Genomic DNA, 12,627 nt, shown 5'->3' with positions numbered 1-12,627 from the left:
AACTTCCTGGAAAGATCTAGATGGTTACTGCTGTATGACTTATCTCGGTGGGACAAGTTTGAAAAGTCAACAGTGTTTGGAGTGGAGATTATTTGGATTCTTTTTTTTTTTTTTTTTTAACTTTGGTACATCGATCTATCTAAACCTGGTGGGGAGAATTGTCCCCAGGGTCTCACCAAGACCCCCCCCCCCTCCCGCTTGGCACTTTGCCCTCCGTGCTGTCCCATCTCTTCTGTCCTCACTCTGATACCAGAGTGCAGCAATGCCACAGCTACCCCAGCTCTGGCCCTCGCACCCCTTTCACGAAAGAACTCGTGACCGGATCTCCTCAGCTATCCCACTATAGCTTAGGAACTGATGCCACTGGGAAGGATGTACCCCTAACCATTTTTTGGTTTTAAGCATGGAGATGTTGGGAAGGGACACGCACCCACCGCGGAATACATAACGCACTACGACCAAAGAGTAAAGCAACCTCTGTGAGTTGCCATGTTGGGAAGGAGGGAGGGCCGGGCAGTGGCTTCAACCACAGGATGGGGACTGTGGGGGACAGGGCGGGACCTCATTTCCTCTGCCCCTGTTGGCTATTAGAGACCTGTGCATGTGTCTAAAGAAAGTGATTATCTTTTGTATGTAAATATTAAAAATGATTCCAAAAGTAAGTAGGAGATCGCTATGAGGAAAACCACAAAACTGATGAAAGAAATCAAATGCAATAATTGGAAAGACAGTCCATGGACATGGATAGGCAGACTCAATCTTGTCAAAATGTCAATCCTCCTCAACTTCATCTGTAGATTCGGTGCAATCCAAATCAAAAGCCCAGCAAGTTATTTTGTGGACATTGACAAACTGATTCTAAAACGTATATCAAAAGACCCATAATAGCCAACACAGTGTTGAAGGAGAAGGAAGTCAGAGGACTGAGGTACCTGACTTCAAGACCTACAATGGTACTAGAATAATCAAGACAGTGTGGTATTAACGAAAGAACAGAAAATAGAAAAATAATTGAACAGGATAGAAATAGGTGCACATAAGAATAGTCAACTGAGGGGCGCCTGGGTGGCTCAGTCGGTTAAGCGGCCGACTTTGGCTCAGGTCATGATCTCGCGGTCCGTGAGTTCAAGCCCTGCATCGGGCTCTGTGCTGACAGCTCAGAGCCTGGAGCCTGTTTCAGATTCTGTGTCTCCCTCTCTCTGACCTTCCCCCGTTCATGCTCTGTCTCTCTCTGTCTCAAAAATAAATAAACGTTAAAAAAAAAAAAATTTTTTTAAAAAGAATAGTCAACTGACCTTTGACAAAGGAGCAAAGACCATATGACAGAGCAAAGATAGTCTTTTTGACAAATGGTGCTAAAACTGGACATCCATATGCAAAAAAAAAAAAAATAGAAAAGAATCTAGACACAGACCTTACACCCTTCACCAAAATTAACTCAAAATGGATCAGAGGGGCACCTGGGTGGCTCAGCTGGTTCAACATCTTATGGTTCATGAGTTAGAACCCCTCATCGAGCTCTCTGCTGTCAGTGTGGAGCCCGCGTTGTATGCTCTGTCTCCCTCTCTCTCTGCCTCTCTCTCTCTCTTTCTCTCAAAATGACACAAGCATCTTAAAAAATGGATCAGAGACCTAAATGTAAAACACAAAAGTCCAAAGGTCCTGGAAGGTCACGCAGAAGATCTGGATGATGCCGGATATGGGGATGACTTTTTAGACAACACCAAAGGCGCGATCCATGAAAGTAACAGTTGATGAGCCGAACTTCATTAAACTTAATAAGAATGTCCGCTCTGCAAAAGACACTGTCAAGGGAACAAGAAGACAAGCAACAGGCTGAGAGAAAATATTTGCGAAAGGCACATATGACAAAGAGCTAGTATGTAAAATATGCAGAGAACGTTTAAAACTCAACAACAAGAAGAAACCCCCCAAACGACCCAAATAGGACAATGGGCCAAGTCTTAGCAGGCACCTCACCAAAAAAGATATAGAGATGGCAATTAGGGTGTGTGAAAATAAACTCCACGTCGTCTCTCATCATGGAAATTCAAATTAAAATGACAACGCCATACCACCCCATCCCTATCGGAATGGCCGAAATCAAGAACACCGACAATACCAAATGCTGGCGAAGATGTGAAAAAACAGACACTCTCATTCATTGCCGGTGGGAATACAAAATAGCACAGCTACTATCGAAGGCAGTTTGACAATTGCTTACAAAGCTAAACACACTTTTACCTCATTTACCCAAAGGAATTGAAAACTTATATCCACGCAAAAACCTGCACGTAGAGTTTACGGCAGCTTCATTCATAATTGCCAAGAATTGGGTACAAACCAAGATGCCCCTCCCTTCGGTCGGTGAATGGATAAATAAACCGTGCGACATCCAGACAATGGAATATTATTCGGTGCTGAAAAGAAACGAACGACTAAGCTATGGAAAGGCATAGAAAAACCTTAAATGCCTATTATTGCCGAGTTGAAAGAAGCCAATCTGAAAAGGCTTCATACGGTGTGACTTCAGCTATATGACCTTCTGGTAAAGGAGAAACTCTGGAGACAGTGAAGAGACCCATGATTGGCAAGATTCGGCTGGGGACAGCAGGGACCAACAGTCACGACGCAGAGGACTTTTAGGGCAGTCACAGTACTCTGTACGATGCCATAATGACGGATGCACGCCACCATCTATCTGTCCAAACCCATAGTACGTCCAATACCCAAAGTGAACCCTGATGTAAACGATGGACTTTGAGTGGTTAGGTTGTACCAATACGGTTTCACTAGTTGTAACAAGCGTAGCACTCTGCGGGGCAAGGGGGTGTGCAGGTGTGGGGGCAGACTGGGTGTGGGAAAATCTTTGTACCTTCCTCTTAATTTTGCTGTGAACCTAAAACTGTTCTAAAAAATAGTATCTTAAAATATAATGGGCATGGCTGTGGGAGTGCAGGGGAAAAAATAACTCACAGATGGCGGGGGGGGAGGGGTACCACTTCTCTATAGGGCAGTTTGAAGATGTACATCAACAGCCTTAAAGTAAGAATGGCCTCCGACCAAGCAATTCCTAGAAACCTACCGCAGGTGACCTTCTATTCTGTCCTAATAGTTCTACGTGCCTTGTAGAGAAGACGTACGTTATTTTTTCAGTTTTCAACGTCTTTAATATGAGTCAATAACGGGAGAAGACAGAGATTGTTAGGACTGTAGCGCGTGTGTGGCAAAGACGAGGTTCTGAACGCGTTCTGCATATCTGGGGTCAGCTACTTTGCACAATAGATGTGTACAAATTGAGCTGTGTTCTCCATTATGCTAATGGAAGAAAAGTCTGCAAGAAGCGCAAAGAATCGTTTAATAACGTGAGTAGCTATTGCCTCGTGTGTCCGTTTTAGAAGTTCGCACCATTTCAACTTTTAGATTCGCTCAAAGCCAAAAACGCCCAAGTCATTATTCTCTTGTAATGTCCCGGTCAAATTGTGAAGGGCGGTCATTCTAAGAGAGCCCTAGCTGTGTGTTGTGTTTTCACTGTCTCGATTTACAGGGTGCAATCACTTTCTCAGCCATTCTGGGGGCAGCCTCAAAGGGAAGGATTCACGTGCTAGCAGAATTTGGTTGATCTCTGGAATAAGCGAAACTCGTATACAGAAGCAGTCAGATTTAGTCTGCTTCTAACACGCTCTGATCAGGAGACCAAGCAATCTCCAGGTAGAGAAAAACAAAGAAAGACACGTGTGGGTACAATCGACCGCTCAGAACATTCCTTGAAACACACAGAATAAAAACATCTAGAGTGCACCTATCTCCAGAATGCTTGAGCTGTAGCTGTGCGTCACCTTGGCCCGGCGCTGTCCCAGCTAAAAGAAAGAGCGAAACAGGCTCCGAGAGAGTGACTCACCCAAAGTCATGTCCAACATCAGCGGTGAGGTTGCGATTAGAGTCCGTTGTCTCCCAGAAGCGCCAGTAGTCTCACAAGTAAAACAGACAGTGTGGTGTAAGGAAAACACTACCAGACTAGGAGTCAGGAAACCCGGGATTCCAAGTTGGCTTCGTCACTGAATCAGCCACGTGTCTTTGGGCAGACGACTACCCTTTGGGGACTGTGCCTCTTTGCCTACAATATGAGTTGGTTCTACTAGAAAGCACCAGAGAGCTCTGCAGATCTAACAGCCTGTAGTTTCCAAGTAGCTCCTTCCTTCCCCTTCCTGTCCTTTCAGGTTGAGACCTCGCAGGCACTCTCGCCCCTCCAGTCTCTTTTCCATCCACAGTTCCCGGGGGCACACCTCTTTGGCAAGGTCCAGAAGCTTCTGCAAGGTCAGAAGGATGCATCCAAGCTTCTGCAAGGTCAGAAGGATGCCCCGTGAGCTGTGGAACAGGTGCTAAAGCATTTCTCATGTTGCTGAGACTATTTTAGCTAGAGTCATGTTATTTTTTTTTTCTGCCTAAATGGATTAACTAGGCACACATACGTCTGTAGACAGAACACCATTGAATACACTTCGCAGAGTACATAGCAGCTAAATTTTCCTTAAACAGACATCAAGTGCCTGTAGAGGTAGGAGGAGGCCAGGAAAGACGATTTCCTGAGGCAGCCTGCCTCTCCCACAGGAAGGGGCTACCCAGGTCCTGACCCAGAGAGGAGGAAGAACACGGGGATGGAAAGAGGGGGTTCTGCCACATTCAGCTAAGCCAAATCGCAGACCAAGGGAAAGGAGAGACAGACAGAACTGCGTTGTGTTATCAATCAATTTTCAACCTCAGTTAACTTTATTGGCATGACAAGGTAGACGCACTGCCAAAATCAACAGAATAGATCTGTGTGCCGAAGGCAGGCTCTGGTGCTAATGGGAGGTTTTAATGCCAGACATTCTGTCCTCCGAATGTTTCCTAATGTCCTTCCTTCTTTGTCTCCAGCTGCCACATGTTGTGGGTATGATCTTGCTACTGAAGGTCACGGGATTAAGCTTTGGGCACCGAAACCAAGCTCATGAGAAGGGCCTTCTTTCCTGAAACTCTTAGTATAAAAGAGTTTGAAAACCCCTGTGAATTTGTGTTTTTGTTTTATTTACCATACAGTACCCAATAATAAAAATAAGCAAGTCTTTTCAGATAGGCTATTGTTAAAATAGTTCACTTCCTACGCAGGTTTTTAAAGTAAAAGATGCTCACCAAGAAAACGACCTAAAATTTATTTATCAAAAATGCCTGCTATAATGTTTACATTTTCAGTAGGCATATAATTAAACTGTTAATATCTAGGATCTTTATGCAAAGCATAAATCTTATGGGCAATCTTATGGGCAAAACATTACCCTCACCTGGTAGCAGCATGCACTAATGATAAGAGTTATTATTTCTTGTGAGCTTCCTGTATTAAATAATTGACTAAATGCATTTATCCCTGTAAAATCTGGAATATTTAAGATGTAAGCAACCTACTAAACCTGTTAGTGTAATTCCCCTAATTTTACAAAAACTGAGATCCAGCCATTTTTGTTTTCCCCCCGTCCTGAGGAGAAATAGGGAAATGACTTTTTTTCTGGTTGGACAAGGTTTTTGTTTTTTTGTTTTTTTTCAGGATCTTAGTGGCCCAGATATGTACTATATTATTCCTACCAGGAGCCCAGCCCAAGCTTCCAGGCCAAGAAGCATTTATAGGCGATAGATAAAATCAGATCATGAGCAGACCGAGACGCGGGCCAGCAAGTACGTGATAATGGCTAAGCTTAATGTTTAAACAAATATTTGTTTTAAAGGAGGCAAAAGGTGAGAGTATTACATATGTTTCAGATAGGATATAGATACGGCATGCCCAGATACAACACAGGTATGGCAAAAGCCTACAATTTGGAGCACACGATCTTATGGGCAAAACATTACCCTCACCTGGTGGCAGCATGCACTAATGATAAGAGTTATTATTTCTTGTGAGCTTCCTGTATTAAATAATTGACTAAATGCATGTATCCCTGTAAAATCTGGAATATTTAAGATGTAAGCAACCTACTAAACCTGTTAGTGTAATTCCTCTGATTTTACAAAATCCGAGATCCAGGCATTTTTGTTTGCTTAAGGTCAACATTTAACAACTAAGTTGATACTAGAATTCAGGTCTCTCCGCTCTCAGAGTAGTGAATGCCCCATTACACAAGGATCTTCTTGCATACCTGGATTCTGTACTTTGCCCTTGACATATTCATAAAAGCTAAAACTGAAGTCTATAAAGAGGTCAGTGTCCATCAACAATAAATAAACCACTACATTTTGCCTATTGTCCACTTCCAGCCATTTACTTGTTCATTTGACAGTTCCTCTCAGGAAAGGCACTTGTTGGTTCATTGGTAGGGTTGATTGATTAAAGATACCCTGCAATTTAATTTAAAAACCAAGGAGTAATCAAGGCCTTCTTCATTCTGTCGGTTTAATAAGCATTTGCAAAGGAAGGTCATCGTTATTGCTAACACAATCACAGCATCAGTCAAATGAGGAAGAAGATGTATATATATCGTATGATATGTGTGTATCATATATACATGATCTATACGATATATGTGTTATATATGATATATATGTTATATATTATATATGTTGTATACGTGTGGGTATGTGAGCCTTACATATATATTTATATGCATATAAATATGTATACTCTTATCTTCTAAATGTTTGAGTAGTTCTCCAAAAGTTGCCTTTATCAAAGTGATTCTGCATGGCTAGTGAGAGTAGGATAGTGGGACAGACTCGTCTCTGGACTTTTCTTCCCCCCCTAGTCAAAGTTCTCTGAGCCAGGCTCTTAAGCATCTCTCTGCACCCTAAGCGTGTTATGTTTGGGATCCCGTCAAATTCCGTTTGAAAGGTGTCCAACTGAAGGGACCGGGGTGATGTCAGGGACCGGGGTGAACCAGGATCTCCATCTCTAAGCGCTGGGAGAGCTATATTATCCGGAAGAGTAGTGCCTCATACCTTGATCAGGGAAGTTAAAATATTCTCCAAGATACTCTGTTTGTTAAGACATTTTCCAAATTGCATTCCAGTTGCAGAAATATTTTTGGCAAGTAAGCCGCAGGGGGCTGAGAGCCTGGTCCGTGCCAGCTTGACTGACTCCAACAGCCAGGGTGGAAGGTCTGGACTGGAGGAGGATGGGCGAGCGCCCGCGAGGGGAGGGAACGCCCGCTGGCCAGCCGGCCTTGAGCCCCTGAGCACCTCTGATTTGCTCTCCAGACTCCAAGGACAGTGTTGCTACACTGAAAGGTACCAGTTACCGACAGAGATGGTGAGAGGAGGAGGAAGAGGAACCAGGAACCGAGGCCCCCCTGATAAGCTACACCCCGAGGCCCAGCGAGGGCAGAGAGGAGGATGGGATCTGGCCCTTCGGCCACCTAGGGTTGTCCTAGAGTCCACACGGGAGCCAGCCTCCTACCACGGCTACCCCTTGCCGCCACTGCCAGCTGGCCCGGCACTCGTGGCCAGGTCTTGGTGTTTCCGTGGAACAGAAACAATTTCACCCGAGAGCGGAACAGGCCACCCCGTGACGGCGATGAAGCGAGTTCCAGACAAGAGGGCTCTGTGATGTGTCTGAACAGACAAGAACGTGGGCATTGTCGAAACCCCCAAACGAGCCAACATTGCCTTCCTGACTAGCAGGAATGACTGCCGTTTCTGTCCTGATCGCGCCTCTCGCCTTCCTCCGGCCAACCTCCCCATCACGGTGATCTCTGCTCTCTGGCAGCATCCGATTCACAGCAAAGTCGGCTTCCCGAGGCCCCACCCCAAATCACCCCAACACGAGCCAGCCCAAGGCCCTCCTAAGTCCTCTCTAACACCTCCTTGCCCACAGCGCACCGTCTGTCTCCGTGCAATGGGCCATAACCACCCCTGGGTTCGGCTACAGGTGTCTCCCTGCCGGCCTGTAGCCGGAGGGTCAGATGACAACGTTTGTCTGCTCTGTGCCGACCAATGTGCTGACTTCTGGGCTCACGGCTTGTCCTACCCTGAGAGAGCTCACCGCCTAATGGAGGATGCAACGAGCGGGGTGGGGGGAGGGGGGTGAATGACCTCGAGAGTTGGGACAAGGCAAACGAAGTTCAACAGGATATCAAACGAATAACCTTAAGGGTGGTACGACGCAGAGACTGTGAAGGAACCGAGAACCCCATTGAGATCAAATCTATTTATTTTTCGTATTAAGTTCTTCCGTATTTAGCTATCTAGTGTTGTGAATATATTTCCCAATTTTAAGGCTCCAAGGAAAGGCAAAACCCAGTCAACAAGAATAGGGGCTTCAGACCTCCTTGAGGGCACAAAAAATTAGACAAAGTGCCAGGGGACCTGGGAGAGCCACCTTTTAAGTGTGAAAGTCTCCGACTCGTACCCGTTCAAAAAGTCCCTTCAACGGTGAGCAAACCAACGTCCTGCCCAAAACTCTGCTCGTAAGCTGTGTGGCAAATGTCTTCCGTTAGATAGAATATGTGTTTCTTTCTCCTTCTTCTTCTTATTTTAAATATTTATGGGAGGGGCAGAGAGAGAGGGAGAGAGAGAATCCCAAGCAGGCTCCACACTGTCAAGTGCAGAGCCAACATCCAGAGGCAGACCCGGGTGACCCGCCAGGTGCCCCAGGTATGTGTTTCTTAACACCAGGAAGATTGAGAATGAAGCCTGGAAAGACGCGAGAGAGCCAAACCAGAGTATTTTATAGCCCATGTTAAAGAGAAAATCGTATATATTTACTGTCTTGTGTATTTGTAATTTTTAAGAGAATTGGGCAAATTAGAAGGGTAGCCTCATAATGCCACTTTAAAATACAATTGAGTAACGAATGTGGAGTTTTACGATTTTAAGTTGAATTCTTACTAAATTTATTGGAACACGTAAGACAACTCTGCAACCTTGCATTTATAAATTTAAGGGCTCAAATGTATGTAAGTATGAAAGTACTCCGGAAAGCTCTGTCTGATAATTCAAATAGATATGGATATATACGTGTGTGTGCTGTATATATGTACATGCGTATATGAATGTGTACATAAAATTTGGAATGACGGCTCAGCATGTTAAGAGGTAATTACCGCACTTTATTCGTAGGCCCTTTAGGAATGATTGCTAAGCTCTGTTAGACTAAGACATAAAATAATTACTTCTGTAAGCTGAACTAAAATAAACTATATTTTTCTAATTTTAACTTTAATAAGTAGAATATTAATTTTTAACCCAAAGCGTAAACCTTCAAAATAGTGTTTTCTACATACAACAGACACTAGACAGAAGACGTCTAGGAACTCATGTGAGCATAAGCAAACGCCCTGCTGTGTGGTTAACGGCTGGGACGGGGAAAGATAAAATGCTACATGGCAACCAGCCGGAGGGGCCAGGACGCGCGGGACCCTCAAGGAAGACGAATAGGGAGCCAAGAAAAAGGTGTGAGGACAGAGGGAGGGCAGGAGGGTGAAGCCATACAACTGTCACTCATTTACGAATACCGAGTGCCTATAGCACAAAGCTAGGGGCCAGAAGGGCCACCCAGACACCCCTGTAAATCAAACATTTTAAACCTTCCACTCGAGTTACCAAACTACAACCCCTTAACCCGGGGGGGGGGGGGGGGGGGTCCCTGAGGCCCGTGAAGGTGGACAAGAAGCGATGTAGGAACCAGCATGATTGTTCTGGAAGGACCCTGAGGACCCACAGGGGATAGACCTTACCTCTCAGGGCTGCCAAGTGTTGGCTGAATCTTCTGCAGATCACAGGTCTTTGCAAAAGAGAAGATAGATCCTATTTTCTAAAGACCAAATGGGGAGTGAAGAGGTTGGCAGGCGGGGGGCAGAGGGACAGAAGGTCTAGGAGGGTGAGACGCCGGGACCAGGGTTGGTAAACTCCGACTAAAAAGGAATGAGGCCGGAAATGACTCCCGGATGAAGGAGTTCGAGATCGCTGCGACCCACCTCAGGGTTTACGCCTCTACAGAGGCTGTGGCTTTACCCATACAAAGTGTTCTGTAAACAACACCAAAAAGAGAAAAAAAATGGCAGATCGGGGATTCACAGAACTCATTGTCAAGTTCCTAGGCTGTAGCCTTCAAATAAATCTACCCCACCTTTCACGTCTAATGGAACAGGTGTGTGTCTCAGGGCGGATGGTTTGAGATGCTTTCCCTCCGACGGTCCTAGGGACACTGTGAAATGGCTTTAAAGAACCACTTCCATCAATGGGTATAGACCCTCTATATGTGTGTGCAGTCCTTTTTGTCTGAGGTTATCAGAACATCGAAGCCTCTCGTTCCTGGGAATACCGTCTGGGATTGTCTGGTGACTATGTGGCTATGAGGGCCCTGAACATTATCTTCAAATCTCCATAGAAGAATCGTCCCTTGTGTTTCATGTCAACGATAGTTGAGCCAAACTGCCTTTGACGTCCCTGGAGTTATCTGATCACCCAGATGACACTGAGCAGAGCTAGATGCTAGGACTCGGCAGCTCAGCCCTAACATCTGCCCGAGGCCAGCAGTGAGGGCTCCAGGAGCCCCTCCAGTCCATCCAGTCTACCATTTGCCACTGGCTTACCATGCCACCTTGGGTCACCGAGGCCCCCATTCTGTGCCATCTGTGAGATGCGTATAATAGCACCCCCGGTCTTTCTGTCCCTCCTCTGCCATCTCCTGCTCATGCTCTCCCTCCCTCCCTGCTTCCCTTCCTCCCTCTCTCCCTCCCTTTCTCCCTTCCTTCTCCTCCTCCTTCTTTCTCTCATTCTCGCTTCCTCCCTCTCTCCGTCCCTCTGTCCTCTCTCTCTCTCTTCTGCAGAAGATAATGCGTCTGAAGTGCTTTGAGCTCCTTGGAGATAGAAGGTCTATAAATATAAGCTGTTATCACTGTTACCATGGAAACACTCCCAGAGAGCTGTGCTCCATTCCTGTGTTTGCTGGGCATAATTCTGGCCTTCTTGCCCTGCTGGCTTCTCGAGGGTGTTAAAACAATCAGTGATTTTACAAAGCGCTGCGGCCAGGTAGGGGGTGGGGACCCAGGGCGGAACTTGTTTGGGTTTTTTTTTTTTTTCATGTCAATCTTGAAAAATGGTACTTCTATCTGCTAAGGTAGAGGGTCATGCAAAATTGGCCAGAGTCAGCTATGAATCCAAGGATGCCGGTGATGACACCCAACCAACTAATCGATAACAAGGTTCGGGCGAGCAGGAATTCCAATGAGCTTCAGAAATAACATCACATCCATTTCCTAATTTGCTCTGAGTCCTGACTGAGTCCTCAGTTTCAGAACCATGGCTAGCAAAACGTTGAGGTTAAGAGTCAGCGCCTTTCTGCCAGTCTGTGGCCTTCTGGAAAGCAGGAGCTACGCCTTTTTCATTATGGCCTTTGCAAGGCCTAGTACGGTACCTGGCACACAGCAGGGTCTGGACAGAGGTTTGTGAAGAAAGACGAGTACGTGGCCGCCACCTTCTATGACGCAGCTGGACGTGCCACTGGGTACAACAAATGCCACAAGTGTTGGCTTGGACCCAGGTCCCGGCGTTTGCATTCTGCCCCCCACCCCACCCCCACCCCCATCAGTGAGGCAATGATGTTACTTCGGTCCTGACTTCACGCGCGGTCCTGGGAAAGTTGCTCTACAGCTCAAAGCCTGATATGGGAGAGTAACGCGACCGAATTGTTAACCAAACAACTGCGAAAGGTCCCGTGCAAGAAGGAAGGAGTGAAAGCCGTGGGAAAGGTCATGGAGTGTTTGGAGGCAAAGCTATGAGCTCGAGGGCGGTTTTCCAGGCCTCAGATGAGCAAACGCAAGGAAATCAGAACGAGCTTTGCAGTCAAACCAACCAAAGAATTCAGTGCCTGGGCCCTGCCACTCGCCAAACGCCCTGAGCCTCAAGACTCCCGTGTGTAAAATCAGAATAGCAGCCCTTACCTCGTGGGTCTGAGGTGATGGTCAAAAGAAATATGTGAACCCACAGCCTAGTGGCTGGCCCCGGTCAATGATTAACCCGGGTTCATTCCATTTCAGTACTTTCGCAACGTGCACGAAGAAAGCAGACTATTTTGAATAGTGCATTTACAAGTCTGTTCTAAAGGCCAGGTAGATTTCAGATTCCTCCCGAGGTGGGGCAGGGGGTAAGCCTGCCTTTGAGCAGGGGAGCGGGGAGCTCTCTGTGGGGGAGAGAAACCGCAGGGGCGCACCCAGGGAGCCAAGCAGGACAGTTACATCATTACAGAGACCGCTGCAAACCGAAGGTGCAGAGCGGCTCGTCTGAAACTTACTAAGAATCTCAAGGGGGCCACGGCTGACCTCGGTGACTGCACGGGGTTGCCCACCCACCGAGCCGGGGGGGGGGGGGGGGCGGCGGTGGGGTCACCGATCCGGCCCCCGGCACCGCCAGAGAAGCTCAGGCCGATGAAGTAAGCAGAGCCGGGTTCACGGCGTTAACCAGGTGCTGCTTTGGTGATCGCGGCGGGCCTCAGGCAGTCCGAGAGAGGCTGAATCGGGGCTGAATTCCGCAGGCTGCTTGGGGGACGCTGGATCCGTCTCGTAAACTACACCTAAGCTGTCGTGAAGGTCATTTCAGGAGGAAAAAGCTCATAAAACGGTGAAACTCCACGTGGAGCAATTAATGATTGCATAAAATGTG

The 12,627-nt window shown here is 46.6% G+C and overlaps 1 long non-coding RNA gene across 4 annotated transcripts in view; it reads right to left on the bottom strand.

Annotated features, from left to right (window-relative positions):
- LOC109251956 (uncharacterized) overlaps positions 1-12,356 on the bottom strand; it is a 42,968-nt gene extending 30,612 nt beyond the window's left edge. Inside the window, exon 1 of one of the 4 annotated variants that reach the window (XR_008424682.1) lies at positions 12,260-12,356. This is a non-coding gene — a long non-coding RNA (uncharacterized LOC109251956). Of the gene's footprint in view, positions 1-11,909; positions 11,953-12,259 lie in introns of those variants that run through there. The other 3 variants (XR_008424683.1, XR_002073787.2, XR_002073788.2) reach the window with 3 other exon arrangements.
- Positions 12,357-12,627: the final 271 nt, after the last annotated feature.

Source organism: Panthera pardus, unplaced genomic scaffold, assembly GCF_024362965.1.
Source record: "Panthera pardus isolate Hobbes unplaced genomic scaffold, ASM2436296v1 HiC_scaffold_21, whole genome shotgun sequence".
In the NCBI taxonomy this organism is placed as follows: Eukaryota; Metazoa; Chordata; class Mammalia; order Carnivora; family Felidae; genus Panthera; species Panthera pardus.
The sequence above is the reverse complement of the archived record's forward strand: the minus strand, read 5'-3'. Positions and strand labels throughout refer to the sequence as shown.